General features: G+C 34.1%; 1 long non-coding RNA gene across 1 annotated transcript in view; it reads left to right on the top strand.

Moving 5' to 3' along the window:
* LOC112531504 overlaps window positions 1-22,089 on the top strand; it is a 65,256-nt gene extending 43,167 nt beyond the window's left edge. The window contains exons 3-5 of the long non-coding RNA XR_003073289.2: window positions 14,034-14,098; window positions 19,127-19,310; window positions 21,785-22,089. This is a non-coding gene — a long non-coding RNA (uncharacterized LOC112531504). The remainder of the gene's footprint in view (window positions 1-14,033; window positions 14,099-19,126; window positions 19,311-21,784) is intronic.
* Window positions 22,090-22,780: the final 691 nt, after the last annotated feature.

Below are 22,780 nucleotides of genomic sequence, written 5' to 3'. Positions count from 1 at the left end.
AATTACAAAAACATTTTTCACTGTGAAAAAAACAACTGTGTCATCTGCTTGAATTTGATCAGCCTGTATCGTCTCTGCTTTGAGTTAAAGTAGAGCTGTAGAAAATATATTTTTATTACTGAGAAAAAGTGGATGATTTATCTAGCTGCCTTGAACACTTACATTCCCTTATGGTATTCACTTATTTTTCTTAACGAGTGTTTAGACAATACCTTTTACCAAATCACTGGCTTAAATCTGAGCACACTCATTCTATTTGCCATTCTCCAAACCAAAGCAGTCCAGTAATGATAAAAAGGCATAAAGACATATTAGTATATAAATTTCACACGCAAACAAAAGACTGAATTGTAGGAGAAATCCAAACAGGACAACAGAAAGCTATGTTTCTAAACCTCTGAAGACGAGCACACAAAATGACATTGGCACAAAATATGTTTCTAACAATTAGAGGTGATAAGAGGAAATCATCTAATCTGACTGACTGTTGTGCAGAATCTGAGAAAGAGATTCTGAAGTTCATATTCACAAAAACCCACTATTGATCTGAAGGTGTACAGAAAAGCTTTTCTCGGCAACTTGTTCCACTGGTTAATTAAAATCCAAAAAGCACCAATAGTTGGAAATCTATTACTTACATAAGTACATGTTGGTTAGAACATTTTAAGGACTATTGCTGAAGTTCCAACTGGTTTATAACTCCCAGGATCATCCTTTGTTACTTATTCTTTGGAACTGCAGTTAGTTATGTCTGTACCAGTTATCTCTTCAAGCATATATACATTAGAGAGACTGCATGTGTTTATACCTATAAATCTGTTCACAAACATATGCAATACTGAAATTTCATAAACTTACAGAATTGTAGATTGACCTTCAAGATCACCAAGTCAAATAATCAACCTGATTCCTTATTATACTCTGTATATTCCACCATTACACTGTGCCCCTTAAAGTAACATCCATATTTCTCTTAAATACTTTCAGAGACAGGGAATCCGCATACTTTCCTGGACTCCTTTTTCCGTGCCTAAATACCCTCTCCTTAAAAAAATTCTTCATAGCAGCCAAAATAAACCTCTCCCGGGGTGACTTCTGACCTCATTGTGTGCAGTAGCAGATCTTACAGAGTTCTGTTTGTGTTGATCATTTCCTTTGACCATGAACTTGCAACTTTTTACAAAGGGAAATACTTTCACACAAACAGACAGAAAGTATTGTTAAACAACTTCATCACATAGCACCATGAGCAAATACAAAATAAAGAATTTCACATATGACATGGCAAACTAATTTAGTACACTGATAAATAAAAAATAAAATATAAAAATGAACAAATAGGAGAAATGGAAGAATGATTAAAGAGAATGAAAGTAGATAAGCAGATGTGAAAAAAAACATATTCTAAAAATGGTTTTAGAAATTTTATTGACTTTTTGGAAGAATTTGGGGATCTACAGCAGGAAATCTTAATAAAAGTATAATTTGAAATACACAGGAACTCAAGTAGAATTTTGGCAACTTCTCTTTTAATTATAACTGTATATTTCTGTCTATATAAAGCAGTGAAATATAATAATCATATTTTGACATAAACAAATAATTTTAATTTATTTATTGTTTAACACACAATATGTTCCTGACAAATTTTGGCCCCCAGGAAGCTCAAGTTAATATCTGTTTTATTCCTTCTGTGTTGATACTATAGTTTAGTTTATCCTAACTCAAGTTAAATTGGTCTAAGCTAAACAATAGTTTTGCAATATAAGATATACAAAACATGTTTGTTACAGGGTCTTATTAAAAAAACCCTGAGATTAAATGATCAATCTACATAAGTGTTTTATTTACAGAAAATGCATGTATCAAGATCCTAGTCAATTTGAACAGAGCTACTGCTAAATTTAGACTAATACGTAACTTTATTGTGTCTGCCAAATGTAACACACTCCTGAACTGGCCTCTTTGAATGAATAACTGTGTAAGAAATTATTCCTTTTATACCTGTAAGCAAATACTCCTCCAGAAACAAACAAAAAGATGTTGTCATTAACTCGTATACTATAGCATAGTCTCTCTATTACATAAAGAATAGAGCAATCTGTCTTGTGAAATTAATTTTAATCAAAGATTTTTTTATCATTATGTGTTCAAAAGTTATTTCTAATTTTTAAGTTTGAATTATGCTGATCATTTAAGTGAAGTGATGGCTTTTTTAACATAAACCCTCTTCCTCCTCTTTCCCTTTATACACCCATAAAATGCCATCTGTAACTGACATGCCAGTTCTTTGGAAGAAAAATCCTAGCATCTTTCCTAGCTGAATCAAAGATGACATGATCATCTGAATCCACAGTCCTCTCCCATATTTTCTTTATCATCGGGATAAGGAATTACTAAGTTTTCATTTGAGGTTTTTGTTTGTTTGTTTGTTTGTTTGTTTAAACAAGTATAACAACATTCAGATCTTTTAAATTGAAATTTATTGAACCATGACCACTCTGGCCCCAGTCCTCTTTCTGACTAATTAAAGATTTCCAATTTCTTTGCTAATGTATAAGCTGGGAAATTGTTTTTAGAGAAATGACAAAGTCATTAGAACCAATGTTTTGTAAAAGATGCTCAATTTTTTTATAAATTCGTACTCTCACCCTTCTGCAACTTAACCAAAGGCTCTGCTTTTTTCACCTTGTATTAGTGTTTCTGAGAAGAGTCAAGAGATTTTCAATACTTTCAGTTCCCTCAACAAGTTCCCAAATTCTTCTATGAATTGTGTCATGGAAGCAATATTTATGCAGCTACTTTGTTTCACCTGCCAAATTTGGAACTTTGCTTCTGTGGGCAGGCGTGTTCTTTTCCTGGCTGATATGTTTCTGTTCCTTCCAAATCAAGAAAGGTGCATTGTTTTCTTTAAAACATAGCTATAGGTGTCTTTGCAATTGTTCTATTTGAAATCCTATTGGATAGGTTAATCATCTTCAACCTCATAAATTTGTTCTTCAAACACGTTGCCTTTGTGTGTGTGTGTGTGTGTGTGTGTGTGTAATGTAAGATATCATTTGATGTGGAGACTATTATTTTTTAAATAATTATTTGTTACTTATTTTTCACTAAAAGAGATTTGCCTTAAAAACCTGGCTTAGGTGTGTTGTCACTCTATCTATAGAGTGTGATGTGCTCTAAGCTAGTTAATACTTCCTATAAATAGAATATTGAAATACAGTTGCTTATCTCTCAATATGCCAACCCAGTTTTCAGGTTTTCCCTGCAGTCAGAGACAATAAAGTGTAAAAAAAAAAACAAAAACATTAGGAAAGGAAGTTTGTCAGAAAAGAACTCTTTGATATTAACAGTAGCTGGTGAGTTCACATTTTGAATATTATGCACTACTCTGGCCACTCTGTCTGAAAAAGCCTATACTATCACTAAAAATCACCGACGATAACTAGAGATTTTCCATGTGAGTGAATAATTCTAAGTAGACTGACCAAACATTCTAGAATTAGATTCACTAACTGGAAAGCTCAAAATACAAAGTCTCCACGATAGGCAGAAAATTGAATACTTATTCTCAGAACAGTACAACCAGGAAGACATCTTAAAAGGCAGAAAGTTTCAAGACAAGATGAAAGAAAATCAATTTTTTTTCTTTCTTTGGAGGGAAAGAGAATGACTGCTTGTGACGCATATTGATGTGGCATATCAAAGACAATAAAAGATATTAGACAAATTAATGGAAGAAATCTGGGTAATCCTGTAGTCAGAGTTATGAAGATACTCTTGATATAATCCATCAATAATTTGGCCTGAATTTCTACTTATTTTGAAGAACTCAGGCAATTCAGATTTGTTGGTTTGCAATCAACTCCTTTCCATACAAAAAATAATAATAATAATAATAATAATAATAATAATAATAATAATAAAACAATTATCTTGAAGATTATTTTGAAGACATAAGTGTTTTGATTTGTTTTCTTTAAGAAATTATTAAAGTATGCAACTCAGAAAACAAACAAATAAAGCCAACAAACAACATATGTATTTTCTCTTGAAGCAGGGATGTCTGTATTTTCTAATAGGATATCTTTTCCATGTTCAAAAGTAGGTAACTTTTTCCAATAAGCATTCCTAAATCTTGATATATCATTCTGGTAGAAATATATAAGGTGATTTTAATAAGCAATGCAGTCAGCTAACACTGTACATGGTGCAATCCACAGACTTTGGATTGCAGAAACTATTGTGAGAACCAATGAAAAGCAAAATTTGCATTGTGTTCACACTGAGATGTTGAAATATGAATGGAGAAGGAGACAGATTATATATTACAGGTATTCAAATGATCAGATAGCTACCCAGTAAGGCAGAAGATGAATTATTTGCTGTAAAAATCAACTGATCGTAGCTGTAATTTTCAGAGTTTTGGTTTCATTTACTTTTACAATTACAAGCATGAAAACAAAAACACAGTGGGCTATTTTCTTTCAATCAAATATGTCATATTAGTTATTTAATTTGGCAGAAATTGTACAAAATAAAACATGATGCTTCCAACAATGATGAAGCTTGCAATAAGCTGCTACAGACTTCCATGCCATCAGAAATTTCATGAACAACAGCAGCAAACTGAGAAAGTGACCTGCATTCACTCAGAAATTAGGTAACTATTCACTTGAGAATACTTTGGTGATGTAACTTTCAAACTGTCTCAAGTAAATGCACATGAAAGAGCTAAAGAACACAGGTGTCTATATTCCACTGTTTCTTCTAGGACCCTGTCTTGTGATCAAATGACATGTTTGCTCATATCTCAGTGAAGAGTCTAAATAAATCTTTAAAACTCATGATTTTGAAAGGATCACGTAATCAGCTGCTCGTCGAGGACATATTTACACTTTCCCTCCCCCCTCCCCCATGCCCCCGAAGGTCTGCAACAAAGTTGTAGTTGATTGTTGAAGTATCAATTGCTTTTAAATGTTTGTGAGAATGAGTTGTATAAAGCATACGTTTTCAATGAAAATCTTCATATTCTAGCCTGTGACATCTTCAGCATAATCATGAAGATTGAACATGTTTTATGGACTGAGAGAAGAGGAAGATATTGTCACTCTTTATGTACACCACTTTCCTGATACATCCATAATGTATGGATGTACTATTCATATCAGTAATGGTAGCGCTACAGCTCCTGAGGACACAATTCCATGGGCTGATCAGAGTAGTTGTGATGATAGTAGTACATAGACCTGAAACTGTCATAACGTATAACAAATGAAGTTCTCTTTCCATTTTTTACAGAAATAGAATAGTTTCGCTGCTTGAATGGGTCAAATTCATATAAATGACTTATTCTGTAGATTAATCTGAAATGTCTTCTGTTTAGTAGTAAAATATATATATATGTTTGAATGCTCAGTTGTGGAAAGAATGTACCAGCTCCCCTGAACTCTGTTGAACTGAAAAGATAAGAGTTACATTTGAGGATACCATGAAATGAAGCCTGATCTAGAAAGGAACAGTTGACAGTTTCCGGAGGAAACCACTGTTAGAGCTCAAGAAGAACATGAAGGCAATTGAAACAAATGTGCTTGTTAGTCAATATATTCATCTGGAAAAGACAAAAAAAAAAAAAAAAAAAAAAAAAAAAAGCGGAAAAAAAAAAGGTAGCAGGAAAGGGCTACTGCAATGTATTAGAGTGGAAGCTGTTCTGAAACAAGATTATATTACAGAAATTGTTTAATCACCACAGCTAAATGAAATTGCACAAACCATCTTGCTTGAGTGTTATTTTTTAAAACAGAAAGATTTTATGTAAATTGGATTCATGATGTTTAAATATTTTCAAATGGAGATTCCCTAGAGACAGTGTTAAGCATTTCCACCAGAAAAGAAAGTGACAGGAAGAACTATGCAGACGGGCAAGCATTTTAAAAGGAAAATTGGTATGCATCTGATGTTTGCTTTTCCTATTAACCTTCACTTATAAGAATAAAGCAATAACATTTAAAAGAATTCCTTTTTCAGAACAGTGAAGGGTTCCGTTCAACTTGTCTGTTTATAAAATTTAATTTGAACGGAAACTTGCAAGAGACAAAAGCTGAAACAAAGCCTATTGGTGATTAGTTTAATGTGAGGAACCTGAAATTGATGTTGATATTTTTCCAACTTTGAGCAGTCACTGCACTGCATCTCTTAATTGACTACCTAAGCTTTTCTCTGTCTCTTATACAGCAGTAAGCTTATGCTTGCAGCTGCAGGAAACTCCTATTGGTAAATACTTATATGAACAAAACCAATAGAGCAAACAAAAGACTCCCCATTCTGAATAATCCAGTTAGCCTTCAGTCAGCTGTGGGATTTTACAAAAATTCCTGATAACTTTTTCCTTTGTGTGAGAGCATATAGTATGAAGTTATTTGCTTAACGTGTAAGTTTGGAATATGTATAATGCATTATGATACAGTAACAGTATTATATATTAGCTTGAGCCAGATTTATTAATAATGATAAGCATAACAACAATAAAAGACATGCAAAACCAAGTTCTGTTGTTACCACTTTTATTGGAGGTTTGCAATCATGTTAGATATATTTTTCTAAAAGTTTGCAATTTGAATTTTCATTAGTTTCACATACTCACTCTGTTGGAATCTGCAGAAGTTCAGCAGAATATAATTTTTTACTTAGAGTGCCTTTATCTAAGGATAACTTTTTTCCAAAATAAACTTTTTCCACAGAAGCACATGGATTAATTGTTGGAAGGTACTGATTAGCACATTTTAATTTTTGAAAGTGATTAATTTTAGAAATCTATACCAGGCATGAAATTTCCAAAAGAATTTTAATTTGTCACAGTGACAATTTTTTGTTTACAGCAAGAACCTCTGTTACAAAACATTGAAGTTTTGCCACGTGAATGAATGTACTTTACTAAGACTACAAGAAACATTTTTTCTTCTATTTTTGTGCCTGACTTTCTTGAGATTATTGTGACAGCACTTTCTGTTCAAAGCTTTTCTTCAATTTACATAATGTTGCAACATCTCAGAGTCAGAATTTGGACATTTTAAGCAAATCTGCTTCACTATTCAGATACCAGTAAACATACACAAGGTGTCGAAGGCACAGCACTGATCTTTTTATTAAAGCAATTACCACTGTATATATCACAACACTGATTGTTTTATTAAAACAATTACCAATGTGTATATCAGAGTTGAACTTCAACAACTTAATTTACAGCTATGTTATATATTTGAAGAAATAGCCATAAACAGAAATGCTTTCTGTAGACATATTTCTTTCCGTGCTATAATAAGCTGCTTTTGACTGTGTCTACTGAAAACCATATTAACAGTCTGAAAATAGGTAGGAACACAGGCAAAATACATACAGTGTTTAAACATTGCAGGAGTGGTAACTAATAAATGCAGGTATGTTCTTTGGCTCTGACACTCACGCATATGTTCCAATATAGTTAAATGAAAAGGAACTAAAAATATTGGTTTCACGTGTATAAGGTGCACTTTAGAAATCAGCTGGAAAGAAATGGTGATTTCACTAAGATGAGTAGGCTGGAACCATAATAAAACGATCTAATTTAGTCCATAATTAGATTTTGAAATGACTAAAATACATGTGCCTTAGAAAAGTGATTTGGACTACTGAGACAATGAAGACAGGGCACTAAAAGCAACTGTATCATAGGCTTAGTTCTGTGTGTAGGCAATCCACTATTTGCTTAACCAACAACTAGGCGCAGAAATGGGAAACTTCAGGAAATTATAGTGCTGCTGAATTGGTGTAGTGTAGTAATAAATCATTATAACTATCCTGAATATTCCACATCACTCTTTTGGAATACCTGAATTAAGGTAGAGTATATTTAAAAACAAAACAAAACAGAGCAAAACAAAACAAAACAACTGTTTTGAATTCATGAGAAGTCATGAGTGTCAGAAAAGGTTACTAATAAATATGAATTCATGCTAACGAAAAATAATAATCATCCCTCGAGCTTTTAATCTAATAAGTATGAAAGAGAGATATTAAGTTAGTGACATTAATTCTGTTGTTTAGCTGGCAAAGCAGGACTGAAAATTAGCACTATGTAGCAAAGAATTTGCTGATTTCTTCATCATAGCTCTTTGAATTGTTTTCTCACACTTGCTTTTCAACAAATGCAACCTATTCTGCAGTCTTGCAGAAAAAAAAAATCTTAGGAAGATCTTATTCTACAAGTGCTATGGAAATGAAGCCTGTAGAGTGTTGTTAATGCTTTTGACATCTGTGACATCTGTTTCACACCCTTTTGTTAAATAAGCCATGAAACTATTGACCTTCATGTGACCTATATACACTTGTCTTGGACCCTATCACCAAAGCAGAGTTCAATGACTCTGCCAAGAAATCTTCTGATTTTACAATAGGCAATCATTCCTGCTAATGTACTCTATTTAGGTAATAAATATAAACATAAAATAATTACGTTAGTATACCATTAATTATTATTTTAAAAAATATTATTTAAAAAAGCAATAATGACAAAAAACACCACACACAAGTAATCTTTTCTATTGCTGTAGTCTGGAGTTTTCACACAAGCTGGTTTCTCACAATTGGGCTGGAAGAATAATGAACTTTAGATGTTTATAAATTATTTTAAATCTTGCAGCTCGGAGGTCAATTTTTTTATTCTGAGTTGTAAAGATTAATTTCTACATGAAGTATTTTTTTTTTTTTCCTAGACATTCTTCCATTCATGACAACGTAGTTCATGTTTTTTATAAAAATAACCATCACTATTTTATTTGGATGATGTGGAATTGGAGATAAAAGAAACATCTTACAGAGGTCAAAAGTGGAACAGGAGGCTGACATGAGATGCAAAGTGAATTGCCGGGAAGGAACTATCTTTAAGGCAGCTCCTCATTAAACATATAATAGTGTCAGATGAAAATGACTAGTATATGAACTTCGTGAAACTACATGTACCTAGGATGGGATTCTGTTCTTCAAACAAAAACTCCTTTGAAAATAATAATAATAATAATAATAAAAGAAAATAATGACTTGTTTCTCCTTCACCCCAGGGTTTTTATGTAATTCAGCTAAGCAGAACAGGGCTCATGACTGAAACTCAGTTACCTTCTTGACTTTTTTTCACATTCTTAATTTCAAAATAAGCCCAATTCTTCTCAAGCCAAAATGCATTTAGGATTAATTTTCCAAGTGTAATACAAACCCCTTGTATTCCACTGGGAATATTTCCAATAGTGAAAACAATAACGTTCACACATGTTGCTTCTTACAATTAGTCAGTTCTAATTCATTCTTAATGTGAGAGATTGTAGTTATTTTAGAGTTTACATTTGTTAGCAGACCTCTGATTGCCCATTTTCAAAATCCAAACTGGTCAGCTTTCAATCCTCACAAGTAACTTATCTGGTGAGTATATTATAACATCATCTCAGGCTCTCTGCTATCAATATTCTCATGAATCAGTATGCAAAATGTCCCCATGGATGTCACATAAAAAGGGGAGAGAATTTTGGTAGAAAATAAACTTCCACATGTTTCAGCTGGTCCTCAGATACCGGAAGGGCTGGGGGTGTAAGAGCTTAGATTCTTAATGATGCCTAATTTGACACTGTAAGTCCAATTACATTGAACATATGAATGATCACAATTACAGAATCACAATTAGCACACTACCCAATTTTTCTATTCTCATCTGAACAATCACAACCACTCTTAAGGAATTTACCAGCATCCAATGAGAACTCACATGACTAGATTAGTGAGCAGAGCCATTTATTAAAGCAACATATTAGAATCTTGTGGATTGCTAGTGATAAATGCACTGTCTGCAAAGTATGTGAGGTTAACCAAGAACATGAACAATACAGCTGACTAAAATCACATTAAATCGTGGAATAGCTCTATAAAGATTTCTAAGTTTCCCGAGGAAGCACTCAGTAGAACTGAATGTGCAAATCTTACTCAATTGATGTTCCTATGTGGGGAAAGAATAGCCCAACTCATCAAATGGTCTCAGCTCATCTTCAGTGGTATGTTCCCCACTTGTCTGCAGTGTTATCCTTCTGCCTCCAAAATTCCTTCTCTTTTAAGCCATTTTATAGTATTCTCTCTAGGGAGGGAAGGTTCATATTGAATATCAGGAGAAGCTTCTTCACTGAGCGGTAGCTCACACACTGGAACAGGTTCCCCAGGGAAGTGGTCGTGGCACTGAACTTGCCAGAGTTCAATAAATATCTACAAAATGCTCAGACATATGGTCTGATTTTTGGGTGGTCCTGTGTGGAGACGGTAGTTGGATATGATGATCCTTATGGGTCCCTATCAGCTTGGGATATTCTATGATTTTATGATTCAGTTTCACAGTACAAGCACTCCAAATCTGATGAGTTTATAAATCTTGCCTGAAGATATTGTAAGCAAAACAGTTCTTAGTGATAAAGGTAGTATTTTCAACCTTTTCATAAACTCAAAGAAACATCTCTGGTTGTTCTGTGGTATGTTCTATCAAACATGTCAACACTTTACTAACCTGCCTGAATATTAGAGATGGTTCCTTTCATTTTAAATTTAATTTTGAATTTAAAACAAACAAACAAACAAAAATATTCATTCTAATTCAAATCATTTTTGAGCTTTTCTTGAAAGTGGAATCACAGTGAAAACAGGTGATAGAAACGTTACTGTGGTATATCAAACTAATAGTTTTCTATATGTACCTCATTCCTGCAGTTAATGATCATCTGCAAGAACTAGCCATTTTAGGTACATTTTTTTGTGAAATACATAGGTCTTAACTTAAGGCTATGGTAGGCAAAAGCAAATTCACAAATATATATTACTAATTCTCTTAGTAAAATGACAGAATATGTTGCAAATTGCATGACCTACATGAAAATGTTGTATTTATTGTGTGCCAGAATACTTTGTTTTTTTCAGTGAACAAAACATTTTTTTGAAAATGACAGGTTGTAGTTCACAGTTCTACCGTCATTTATAACTATAAAGCCATTCTCTGGTCTTTATAGTCAGAAATGACATTTTGAAAAAGTAGTAATCAAGAATAACAGCATGCATCAGGACAAGTTAGAGGATGACCTGCTGGAGAGGAGCTCTATGGAGAACAACCTGAGGGTCCTGGTGGACAACATGTTGACCATGAGCCAGGAGTGTGCCCTTGTGGCCAAGAAGGCCAATGGTATCCTGTAGTGTATTAAGAAGATCATGGCCAGGAGGTCAAGGGAGATGATCCCCGTCTACTCTACCACAGTGGGGTCACATTTAGAATACTGTGTGCAATTCTGGGCTCCCCAGTTCAAAAAAGACAGGAGTCTCCTAGAAGGAGTCCAGCAGAGGGCCATAAAGATGATAAAGGACCTGGAATATCTCCAATACGAGGAAAGGCTGAATAACCTGGGTCTGTTCAGCCTGGGCAAAAGTAGATTAAGAGGGGATTTGGTTAAGGTTTATAAATATTTAAAGGGAGGAGGGAGGCAAAAAGATGAGGCCATGCTCTTCTTGGCGATGCATAGTGATAGAACAAGAAGTAATGACCTAAAACTTGGACATAGAAATTCCATACAAATATGTGAAAGAACTTCTTTACAGTAAGGGTGATGGAGCACTGGAACAGGTTGCCCAGAAAGGCTGTGGATTCTTCTATGGTGATATTCAAGACCCATCTGAACCTACCTGTGAGACCTATTATTGTAGGGAACCTTTTATTGCAGAAGGGTTGGACTCAATGATCTCTTGAGGTTCCTTCCAGCCTCTGCAAATCTATGATTCTGTGAATAACCAGAGAATGATATGTGACAATTTTTACTTGAGACACTAAATCCCAGTTATTAAAGTGTTATCTTTTCTCATATCTCAGTAATTCTTTCATATATAATATTAAATATTCTTAGTTTCTGCACATTCAAATGTAAATGTTTTAAACCTCAAACTCTCCTTCTGTAAATTAACATTTTGTTCCTGCTCCATTCTCTTTACCTTTTAGCTAAGTGTAAGATTTTATCAAATCTTATGAGAACTGTGCGTCTTGACCGGATGGATAGTACCACTGATGCTCACCTGCCCCCAAAACAGTTCAAAGACAAAAGAAACTAACTGCTAACATTATAATCAAATCAATAATCATTCAGTTTCTTGAATGTTTAGTGCCTCTTCAGAATCAGATAACTGGCAGTGCAAGTGCATGAAAAGTGCTAAGAAAGAATGTCCAGGATTGCAGAGAAGCAGATATCTCACTTGGTAATTACTTGTTGATAGATTGGCATAGCTCTGTTGTAAAGGCAATATGTTGAAATGACCTAGCTGGAGAATTGTTACCCCTCCAGTGTGAATTAAAGAGAAAAAGGCTTCTACAGAATATAATTCAGTTGTCAGGTCTCAAACACCTCAGAATATACCTGTCTCTTTCCTTACATAACAAGACTACTCTGTGTAGCTGTTAAATTTGTTGACTATAGTTGGGGGGAAGAAACTGTGACCTGCTCAGCTGTGTGACATTCAGAATATTGTGCTATGTGCATTTTCTTTTTCTTATGGTATTTGTTTAGCTCACATAAATTAAGGTTACTCTGAGAAGGCTATAGTAAAAGAAATTCTTCATGTATTGAGAAAGAGAAACAAAAAATTTAGTGCTTCTACAAAATTGTCATTGAAGTCAAAACAACGATCATGACTAAATAAAATCTTACACTCACTATAATGTTATAACTTCTTCCCTTTTTAACAAAGAGTACAGTCCAAATGAAGGGCTTTAAGTTCAAGTCTTAATTATTTCACCTTGTTCAGCAATTAAAAAGGAATTGCAAAATAGATTCTGTGGCATGTGTAACAATTAAACATGTACTTTACAATCTTTGCTCCTAATTCCTTCTTATAATGATGCTGATCAAAGCAATAGTAGGAAGTGAAAATTATCTTTGAATAGATGTGCCTAACATTTAGCAGAGACAACTTGCAACTTCTTAAGTAAATCAAATCTTTGTGCAACTAGAAAATTAATTAGGGCACAATGTTTTTTTTTTTTTTTTTTTTGGATATGAAACCTAGCAGTGGTACTGTGGTGCATAATAACACAATCTTAAGATTCTAACATACACATGGGAATCTTTTCAATAACAGATATTTTATGCTTGTAACAATCAGACTGTTGGTAACCATATACTGCTCTAAACATTTTGAAATTTGAGCCACCAACCAAGAGATTTATTGGCTCTGGAATAATTTCATGATCAGCCTAGACAGCAAAAGGAAATACGTAATGGCAAATTTACACATCCTCTCATTGTTGGAAAGAAATTTTTATATATGCACCCTACATTTATTTGTAGGAAGACAATTCTCCTAAACCCTGTTTCAAGAAGAGAGCTGTTTTATTTAATCGCCACTATGGTATTAATGTCTTCTCTCCGTCTCAATTTGAGAATGTTATTCTAATATCATCACTCTTCCAATAAGAACCACTATAACTTATCCTAGAACTATTCAGAAAATAGACAGGCAATGACCTTGAAATCTGAAGCTTGGAGATAAATATTTTGAGACTAGAAATAAAACTAACAAATATGAAAACAATATAAATCATAGTAACAAACAGCATTCCAATGAAGGTCAGAGCAGATCAAGAAAACTCCTTACTATACTTCTCTACATATCACAGATGTTACGGTACATTAAATCACTCAGAACTAGTAAGAGGACTGATTCACTTCCAAGCTCCTATATCACACATGTTTAACTTGATAAAACTCATATATAATACATAGCATTGTGAAAATATAGCATTGTGGATTCAGAAAGGCTTGAAAAAGAACAGAATTTATTAAAGTAAAACCTAAGCAAAATGGAAGTCTTGGGAAAATGTCTAGAAGTTGCTACTTCAGAATATACAGAAATCACTTATTGTTGTAGGTGAAAAGAAACTCTGCCTGATAGGATTTATATTAGGAGTAATACTTTTTGCATTTTATCTCTTTCAGGTCTTGTGTGAGGTGTTCTGAAGTTGATAGTCATTGCTGTGATCTCTGATCTGCATCTACCCCAGGTCTTGTTCTCATGTGCTCTTGTAAACTTACTTTTGAGGAAACAGGAAGAAATTGAGATCTAACATTTTCAACCTAACAAAAGCAAATCATAAATCTTCAACTTCTTTTTTTCTGCAGTAATTTTGTTCATCTTGTTCTAATGGATCAGCACTCAGTCCTGCTTCCTAGCCCAAAATTTTTTTCCCATTCAGAAATTAAAAATCATTTTCCAAAAAATGTATTTGATTACATTAGAATATTTCAGACATTCCAATGTTTTACCTTGTTGTTAGTAAATTTTATGTAGTAGTAGAACAGAGGTCCAATTTATTTATTTATTTTTAAATATAAGTAGTACATGTGGCCTTGAGTTTAAAATGAATGTCTCGTACTTTTTTCTCACATACTGAACTCTGACAGAGTTCAAATACTTAGTACAATTCAAGTATCATCTACCTGTATCTGTATAATCACATATAGAATTTACACTAACACTCTTGTTTCATTTCTTTTCTTTAAAAATATCCAGGGTTCTTTAGTGTAGTCACTCAGCTTTACTTTTTGGCTACAGTACAATCTTCAGATCTTATAAAGACTCTTAGAAAATCTCTTATCAGTGGGATATTTTAACAATGTCTGAATTATTCTTTACTTCCTTTTGTACTCTGAAAAAATAAAAGAAGATTCCTGTGTCTTGCAAGGTTCATTCACTAATGACTACCAAATATCTTATCTCAGCTGAAGTGTGCCTTTTTTAATTTTTGAATTAAAAAAAAAAAAAAATTTATAATGATAGTGAAGAACTTTTTTTGATCAGTGAAGTTACAACTGTCTTACTGTATGTGAACTGTTCCTGTGTGCTACTGTTTGCCTCTCACAGTGCCCAGCAACAACATAAACTCCATGGTGTACTAGAAGCAGTGAACTAAAATGTCACGAGGTAATCACTCTGCAGTAGTCAGAACTTGTCAGAAAGTTCTTTAATCCCTTCCAACTACTGAACAATTAATTCTTAAGTGTATATATGTATATATATATATAAAAAAAAATTAACTCAAAAGAACTGTTACTTAGAACAAGATTTAAGGGGCTTTTTTTTTCCCAGTCACTGTCTTCCATACTCCTGTGACAAAAATCATCAATTCTTTCTTTCAGTTCTTTTACAATGATCCAGACACACATGGGGCATATCACACCTTAACTGAGAGGCAATAGTGCCAGTTATTCATGCCAATGTGAACATATATCATCCATTTTGTCCAGTTTCATATTGATACATGTTCTGCATGAATATATATCCTTAACAGCATTCTGAAATGTAGCTGCCAGTGGTCACGAACATGGACAGTATTGCTATAAGTTACGTCCAATTTATGTATATGCACAGCAATACTAAATGGATAACATTCAGAGAATAAAGTAAAGAATATCCTACCTAATTTGAAACTTCCATAAATATTCATAACAGCATATAACAATGCATAAAAATAAACTTAATCAACACCACACACCTCTTTAGTGGTAAATGTCCCTGCACAGAAAAAGTAAACCTTCTCCTGAACTGAAAACAAAACTTCTTTTCATCTTGTTCATTTCCAGACCCACTAAGGAACACTAAATCCCACGCAACTAATGGTGTGAAAAAATTTAAGTACTAATCAGACATCAGTAAGAGGAAAGTCTTACTTATAACCTGCAGTGGTGGTGTCTAATTCACATTCATTTAATTTATTCTTAATTTCTGCTGTGACATTCCAGTATTGCCACCAAAATATTACAAAAATCTTTAGTGTGCATAATTAAAGCATCATTTACATTGTTTTGAGAGATTTGGGCTCAATCAAGCAAAGGAGAGAGGGAAGGAAGACACAAAGAAAGGTAAAACAAAAACAAAACAAAACAAAAACAAACAAACAAACAAAAAAACAGAAATCCAAAAATGCAGAAAAGGCATAAGACAAAGTAGGAAGTAAATTAATTGTCTGTAAAATATATTTTCATTTGGTCAATGTCAATTTCAGTTGTTGATGACAGGTTTTCAAGCACTGATTAACCACAAAAATATGTTTTGAGGAAATTCATCTGTTTGTTTGACAAACCTCTCAGCAAATTGTCCTGAAACGGCACATATCAAGTGTTTGTGATATTCCCATTAGCTCAATGGGAAGCTTGCACTCTTATTCCTGACAGAGATGGAATTAACACATCAAGTACATACTGCACTTCTGTCTTAGAGGAAGCTGTAGTAAAACAGCCCTCAAGGTTTGTATATGTGTTGACGGCCTTTGTGAATTCCAAATAAAAAAAATAAATAAATAGAGAAAAAAAATTTGTTTAGAAATATTTCTGCTAGATGAAAAAGAACATAGAACATTTAAGTATTTCTATTTTTCATATGAAATCAGAAAATGTAAAAATGGGATTGAAATATCAGAAATGTATCTAGAGGTTTTCTCTCTCTGCAGTAGGAGCTTCCTGTTTTAGAATGAAAATAGTATCCCTAATCATTTGTGCAGTAACATATTCTTATCTTCTACCTGACTAGATATTTTTTCCTCCAGAAAACACAAAATAGAAAACATGTATGTGAAAATAACACTTAAAAAATGATAATAATTCCATTTATCATAAGCAAAGTTCAAGACTGTTCTACTGAAGAGGTAAAACTATAATGACAGTTAAATCTAAGGAAAGAATTTTTAGTCTTCACTGGTATTCCTTACAATCATATGCTTAATGGAAACTCAATAATTAGCAAATTTCAGATATTAACGGAAACAGAAAGAACAAGGCAGATGTTTATGCAGAACCTTAGTTTACCAGTATCTGTTCTGATCTCTCAAATGTAGAGAGGTAGGTCTACTTTTTTTTCTCTATTGAAAATGTAGGTCTACTCTTTTTTTTTTTTTTTTTTTTTTTTTTTCTGGTTTTGGGAAAGTAGTCATACGTAAAGACAGTATAGATAAGGGGATTTAAAAATGAATACACAAATGAACTTAAAATAACATTAATTTTAAACTGAATCAGTGAAATTATTTAGTTCACGTTAGTGCTGATTTCTACAAATCCAAGAGTTGTAGCCATGTACTAAATCCTAAAACCCCATCTATTGTGATGGGAACAAACAGACTGAAGGCTTACCAGACATGAACTTAAGAACACGGATAAAGATGGCAAGAAAGGACAGTGTATTGATCAGAAACATGAAAATATTAGATGCAAAAATTCACTCATGCAATAAATCACTTGCATATTTTTCCACAAGGAAAATATTACTCTGCTTCTGATTGTCACAGCATGCATGTTAGATAAATGCAGTTATTCATAATACAAAATTGTCAGAATCTAAGGGAAGTTAGCTAACAATCATCATTGTGTCTCTTTAGCCACAGGTAGATAAATATTTGTCAAGACTGAAAAAAGAAGAGTTAATCTTGCTTTGGGGAAGGACAGTGAAATTAGTGTCCTTTTGGAGTGCACTGCAAAGCATTGTTTTATGCTTTTTAATAGTGCTTCTTATTTTAAAAGTACCTTTCTTTTTGCAAATTACCACCAGCAGACATTTTAAATGTAATGCAAAGTTGATGGTTTTGTAAATGAAGGAGAGACAGATTTTAAACACTTCGTTCTTAGTGAGACTTCCACTTGTAAAATGTTGATTATTTTATGGCTTCATTGACGATTACATTAATTAACACACTTAATTAACATATTTAGGATAAAAAGACTGATTTTCTGCAGTTTGTCTGAAATGTTATTTTACCATTATCTTTTTGTGTTTCTATGTAATTTACTGTTTGGCTGTAGCCATTGAAGCAACATCTCAGTAAGGGGTAATTTAAGTAGACTAACAGATTATCTGGGAATAGTTCAAAATTATACATTTTATGTAAACAATATTTGTTTCATTCCAGAAGATACTGCTATTGGCAGTAGTAATCCTTCATTTTCATTGCAAGGAGTTTTTTCAAATATTTATATTAACATTCAAAAATTGGAAACTTCTTAAGCATCATTGTTTATTTGGTGTATTTGGTACTATTTGTATTTCCTTCATTAAGTGAATAGCAGTCTCTTTCCCAAAGTAATCCGTTTAATGAAATGTCCTTGAAAGGGATTTCACTAGAATCTGGGAATATTAACAACTTCTTAACAAACATTTAACAAACATCTTTTTAAAAACTCATTTCCTGAGATACTCATCTTCATATTTTTTTCTCAGCCTGACCTTAGGAACAACTTGTAAAGCTGAATGGAGTTTAATTGAAATTCCCATTTGTGGTTGTCAGACGCAAAAAATGCAAGGAAACTGATAAAAAAGGCTGTACGTAGTTTTTCTCAACTTTTTTTTCAATTTTTCTCATTTTTTTTTCATATTTCCTGTGGAAATAAATTCCAGTACCCATCTCTTTCTTCAACCATCGAATCAGAACATTAACGATCATGCAAATCAAATATATATTTCTTCAACTGTTGTTTTTGTTGCTTTGTTGTTGCTGCTGGAGGATTAGGGCCCTTTATTATTTTTCTGGAACCACTACTGAAAATTTCATTCAGTCTGCCCATATGCTACTAGTTTTGTATCTGTTCTGCTTCAAATGTTCACAGAAAGAAGATATGCTTCTCCACAATCTGGCAAACAATAGTCTTCATATAAATTTTCTTAATATTCTTCATATGATAACATTTATTTTCATATTAAATGGAAAAAAAAAACAAAGCAATTACTTTTGGTATATCAACAAAAGGGCTGGTTGCACTACATGCACTGCATGGCCAGGCACTCATTTTTTGAAATGACATAACCGTGCAAGGAAAACTGACAAAATATAATTCTTCAGCTACCGTTCAGAACAGCAGAAAACCAAAACCAGATCTCTCCTGCAAAGTATTTGAAATGTTACATCAGTACTTTGTGACAAATGCTTAGGTGAGCCAGTTCAACAAAGTATCAGCAGAGACCATATGAAAAAAGAATATTGATTCTTCTTTACAGAGGAACATTCCAAATGATTATATTTTTATTTAATTTTGTTTTCTTAATGCAGAAGAGAACAACCCGTGTATGTCTCATCATGAACATGACCAGATTTCTAGAAAAGCAAATAAAGTTTGAATTTCATGGATGGATGGAAGAAAAGAGAACTGCAGCCACTTGCCTATCGTCAGTACATCAATCTTATTTAGAAGACAGGTCTCCAAAACAGTCTACTAATACAACCATCAGTTGAGGTGTCTGCATTTCACTAGCTAATTAAGAAACTGTCTGAACACTGCTCTGAGAAACCTGCTCTGGGTGGCCCTGCTTGAGCATGGGAGTTGGATCAGATGACTTCCAAAGGGTTCTTTCAGCCTCAACTGTTCTGTGATTCTGTGATATATCAGACATAAAGTAACATATAATATCTCATATATATCATTATATAATAAACATATGACATGGTCTTTGCTGATCTACTACACCACTCTTCTTGCATCTTTGTGTGCATATAAAAAAAAATCATAATGGCCTAGGTGGACCTTCAGTATGATTGAGTTAAACCATTCCCACAGGAGGACAGATTGTGAAGACTTAAATTTTGTTATAGGATGTTATAGGATGTTAAAATGACAAGAAGAAAATGCCTGAATATTCTAGGGTAACAGGGAAGAAGCTAGTGGAAAATGGAACAATTCACAGCTTGAAGTACTTCAATGCTGTCTTTTTCACCTATTGGATTATTTTTTAAAGGATTGAAAAATATGAAGACTATGAAAAAAAAGATCATGACTAAAACTGAAGTTCTTTTATAAGTCATTCTAAAAAAAAAGCATTTTCTCTGAGTGACTTCATGTAACTGGCTGTACCTGAAGAAGCACTGAGCAGGATTTAACTGGTACAAATGGAACAGTACAATGCGCTGTCAACTCAAATATTTGAGAAGAAATGGAAACTCCCATGCACACAGTACATTTCAGTTGGTCAGCATATCACTGTGACCTGTTTATAATATGCTCCTTTTATAACCACCACAGAGTCAGATTTGGCAGTTGGCTGAGATCATATATAACTATGAAGTAGGTTCTACTTTGTCTATAAAGAACAGAACTCTGAATATGGGGTTTCTTCCTGTAAAAGGAAGAACACTGGGAATGCTGCTTGTGTACAACTGTCTCAGTCCATTTGCTATAATGTGTTATGGTCAGTTGCAGGAAACTAAACTGAGTATTATGGACAGCATTCATTTTCTAGAAAATATAAATCTATTTTATCTATACTTTAAATTGCAGAATGATGTGAAATCACTCATTTATCCACGAATATAGCTGCAATATAAAAGAGCTGAGAAACATTTTGAGTTAGTATTCACTATGCATTTAAAACAAGAACACCTAGGGAACTACAGGCCAGTCAGTTTCACCTCTGTAAATGCCAAAGGAAGAGCAACTGACGTCACCTACCTGGACTTGTGCAAAGCGTTTGAGACTGTCTCACAAGACATCGTGGTGGCCAAGCTGGAGAAAAATGGATTTGATGGATGGACCACTTGCTGGATAAGGAATTGGCTTCATTTTCACACTCAGAGTTTTGCAGTCAATGGCTCAATGTCCAAATTGAGACCGGTGATGAGTGGCGTTCTTCAGAGTTTGGTGCTGGGACAGGTGATATTTAACATCTTTGTAGGCAATATGGACAGTGGGATCGAGTGCACCCTCAACAAGTTTGCAGATGACACCAAACTGAGTGGTGCAGTTGACTCATTAAAAGGAAGGGATGCCATCCAGAGGGATCTGGACAGGCTTGAGGGGTGGGCTCATGCAAACCTCATGAAGTTCAACAAGGCCGAGTGCAAGGTACTGCATCTGGGTCAGGACAATCCCAAGCACAAATACAGGCTGAATAGAGAATGGTCTGTGAGCAACCCTGAGGAGAAGGTTTTGGAGGTGTTGATTGATGAACAACTCAAAATGAGCTGGCAATGTGTGCCTGCAGCCCAGAAGGCCAACTGTATCCTGGGGTGAATCAAGAGAAGAGAGACCAGAAAGCAGGTCAAGGGAGGTGATTCTGCCCCTCTATTCTGTTCTTGTGACATCCCAACTGGAGTACTGCACCCAGTTCTGGAGCCCCCAACAGAAGAATGACATTAATATCTCGGAACAAGTCCAGAGGAGGGCCACAAAGATGACCACAAAGCTGGAGCACCTATTCTATGAGGACAAGCTGAGAGAGCTGGGGTTCTTCAGCTTTGAGAGGAGAAGGCTCTGGGGAGACCTTGTAGTTGTCTTCCTCTACCTTTTACAAGGGCAGGTAACGACAGGATAAGAGGAAATGGCTTTACACTGGAAGGCAGTAGAATTTAGACTAGATATTAAGAAGAAATTCTTTACTGTGCGGGCGGTGAGACACTGGAACAGGTTGCCCAGTGGGGTTGTGGGTGCCCTCTCCCTGGAGGCCAGACTGAATGGGGCTTTGATCAACCTGGTCTAATGGGAAGTGTCCCTGCCTATAGCAGGGGGACTGGAACTAGATGATCTTAGATGCCCCTTCCAACCCAAACCATTCTATGATTCTAACTAGTCCCCTTCTGTCTACACTGTAAACATTTCTCATGTTGCATTTATTAAGACTGAGAAGTGAAGTTATGAACCCTGCTAAAAGCTGAAAATATTCTCATGGAGTTTGAAATACTGTGGCCTGCCAATAAATATTTTTTCCTTCTTTGTAGATTGAAGCAAGAGTGTTTACAATAGGAGGTGGTGATTGACGCAGTCTTCAAAAGCGCCATGGAAATTCTACTGTCTGGACCTGATTCCAATGCTGTGTCCTTTACAGTCCAAGAAACATTTATTGTCTTCTTATCTATCCATTCTTTCACCGTTAGTTGTTTCGGCACTCTCAATATCCTTGGTAGTTTTCCTTTTCTTTCTTAATCATGTCCAGAGAGGAAAAGAAACATGAAAAGAAAGTACACAGTGAATGGGTATCAAACAGAAATAAGATCATGTAAGTAAATAAATGTTATTTTCACAAGTAATGTGTTGGGTTTTTTTTTCATAGGGTATAGCATAACTATTCTTATCCAAGTATGAAAACAGTACTAGACATTTGCAATAGTTTGAGGCTCTGTACAGAAAAGTTCTTTGCTGGCTGCTCAAGAATCGCTTTGATTACTCTGCTTGTAATACTTCCCCAGCTGACCTGTCATTACTCACTCTGTTTTAAATGAATGTAATTGCAAGACTTCCTGCTAATTTTCACCCGGGAAGGGTCTGCACTCCAATGATAATATGACTAGGGTTACAAAGTCTAATACGGATTTTTGACCATAAATTTTAATAATGTCATTCCAAAAATATTATTAGTAACACTTGAAACAAATTCTGTAATTCCCAATTACAGAAATACTAAAGTAACTGGGAAAAAAAATCAACAAAAAAAACCTTCAAAATCAAGAATTCACTTTAACACAAGTAGAAACGTGGGGTTACTTGTTGCTGTGGGTGGAGGTCCTTTTGTCTGAGACACAGAGAGATAGATCCTCTGCACCCCCACCCCTGTGGAAGTGACAGAAAAGCAAGAAGGAGAAGTTACTTGACTGAGTTAAAGAGAAACTGTTTTACTAAAAATGGTAAAAGGATGTGATATAATATGATATAAATGGAATCAAGAGTAATAAATCAAATAAATGCAAAAAAAGAGAATATATTCTAATAGTGTTGCA

The sequence above is a fragment of the Gallus gallus genome, chromosome 1 (genome assembly GCF_016699485.2).
Source record: "Gallus gallus isolate bGalGal1 chromosome 1, bGalGal1.mat.broiler.GRCg7b, whole genome shotgun sequence".
Lineage (NCBI taxonomy): Eukaryota > Metazoa > Chordata > Aves > Galliformes > Phasianidae > Gallus > Gallus gallus.
Note: the sequence above shows the minus strand (reverse complement) of the source record. Positions and strands in the feature narration are given on the sequence as shown.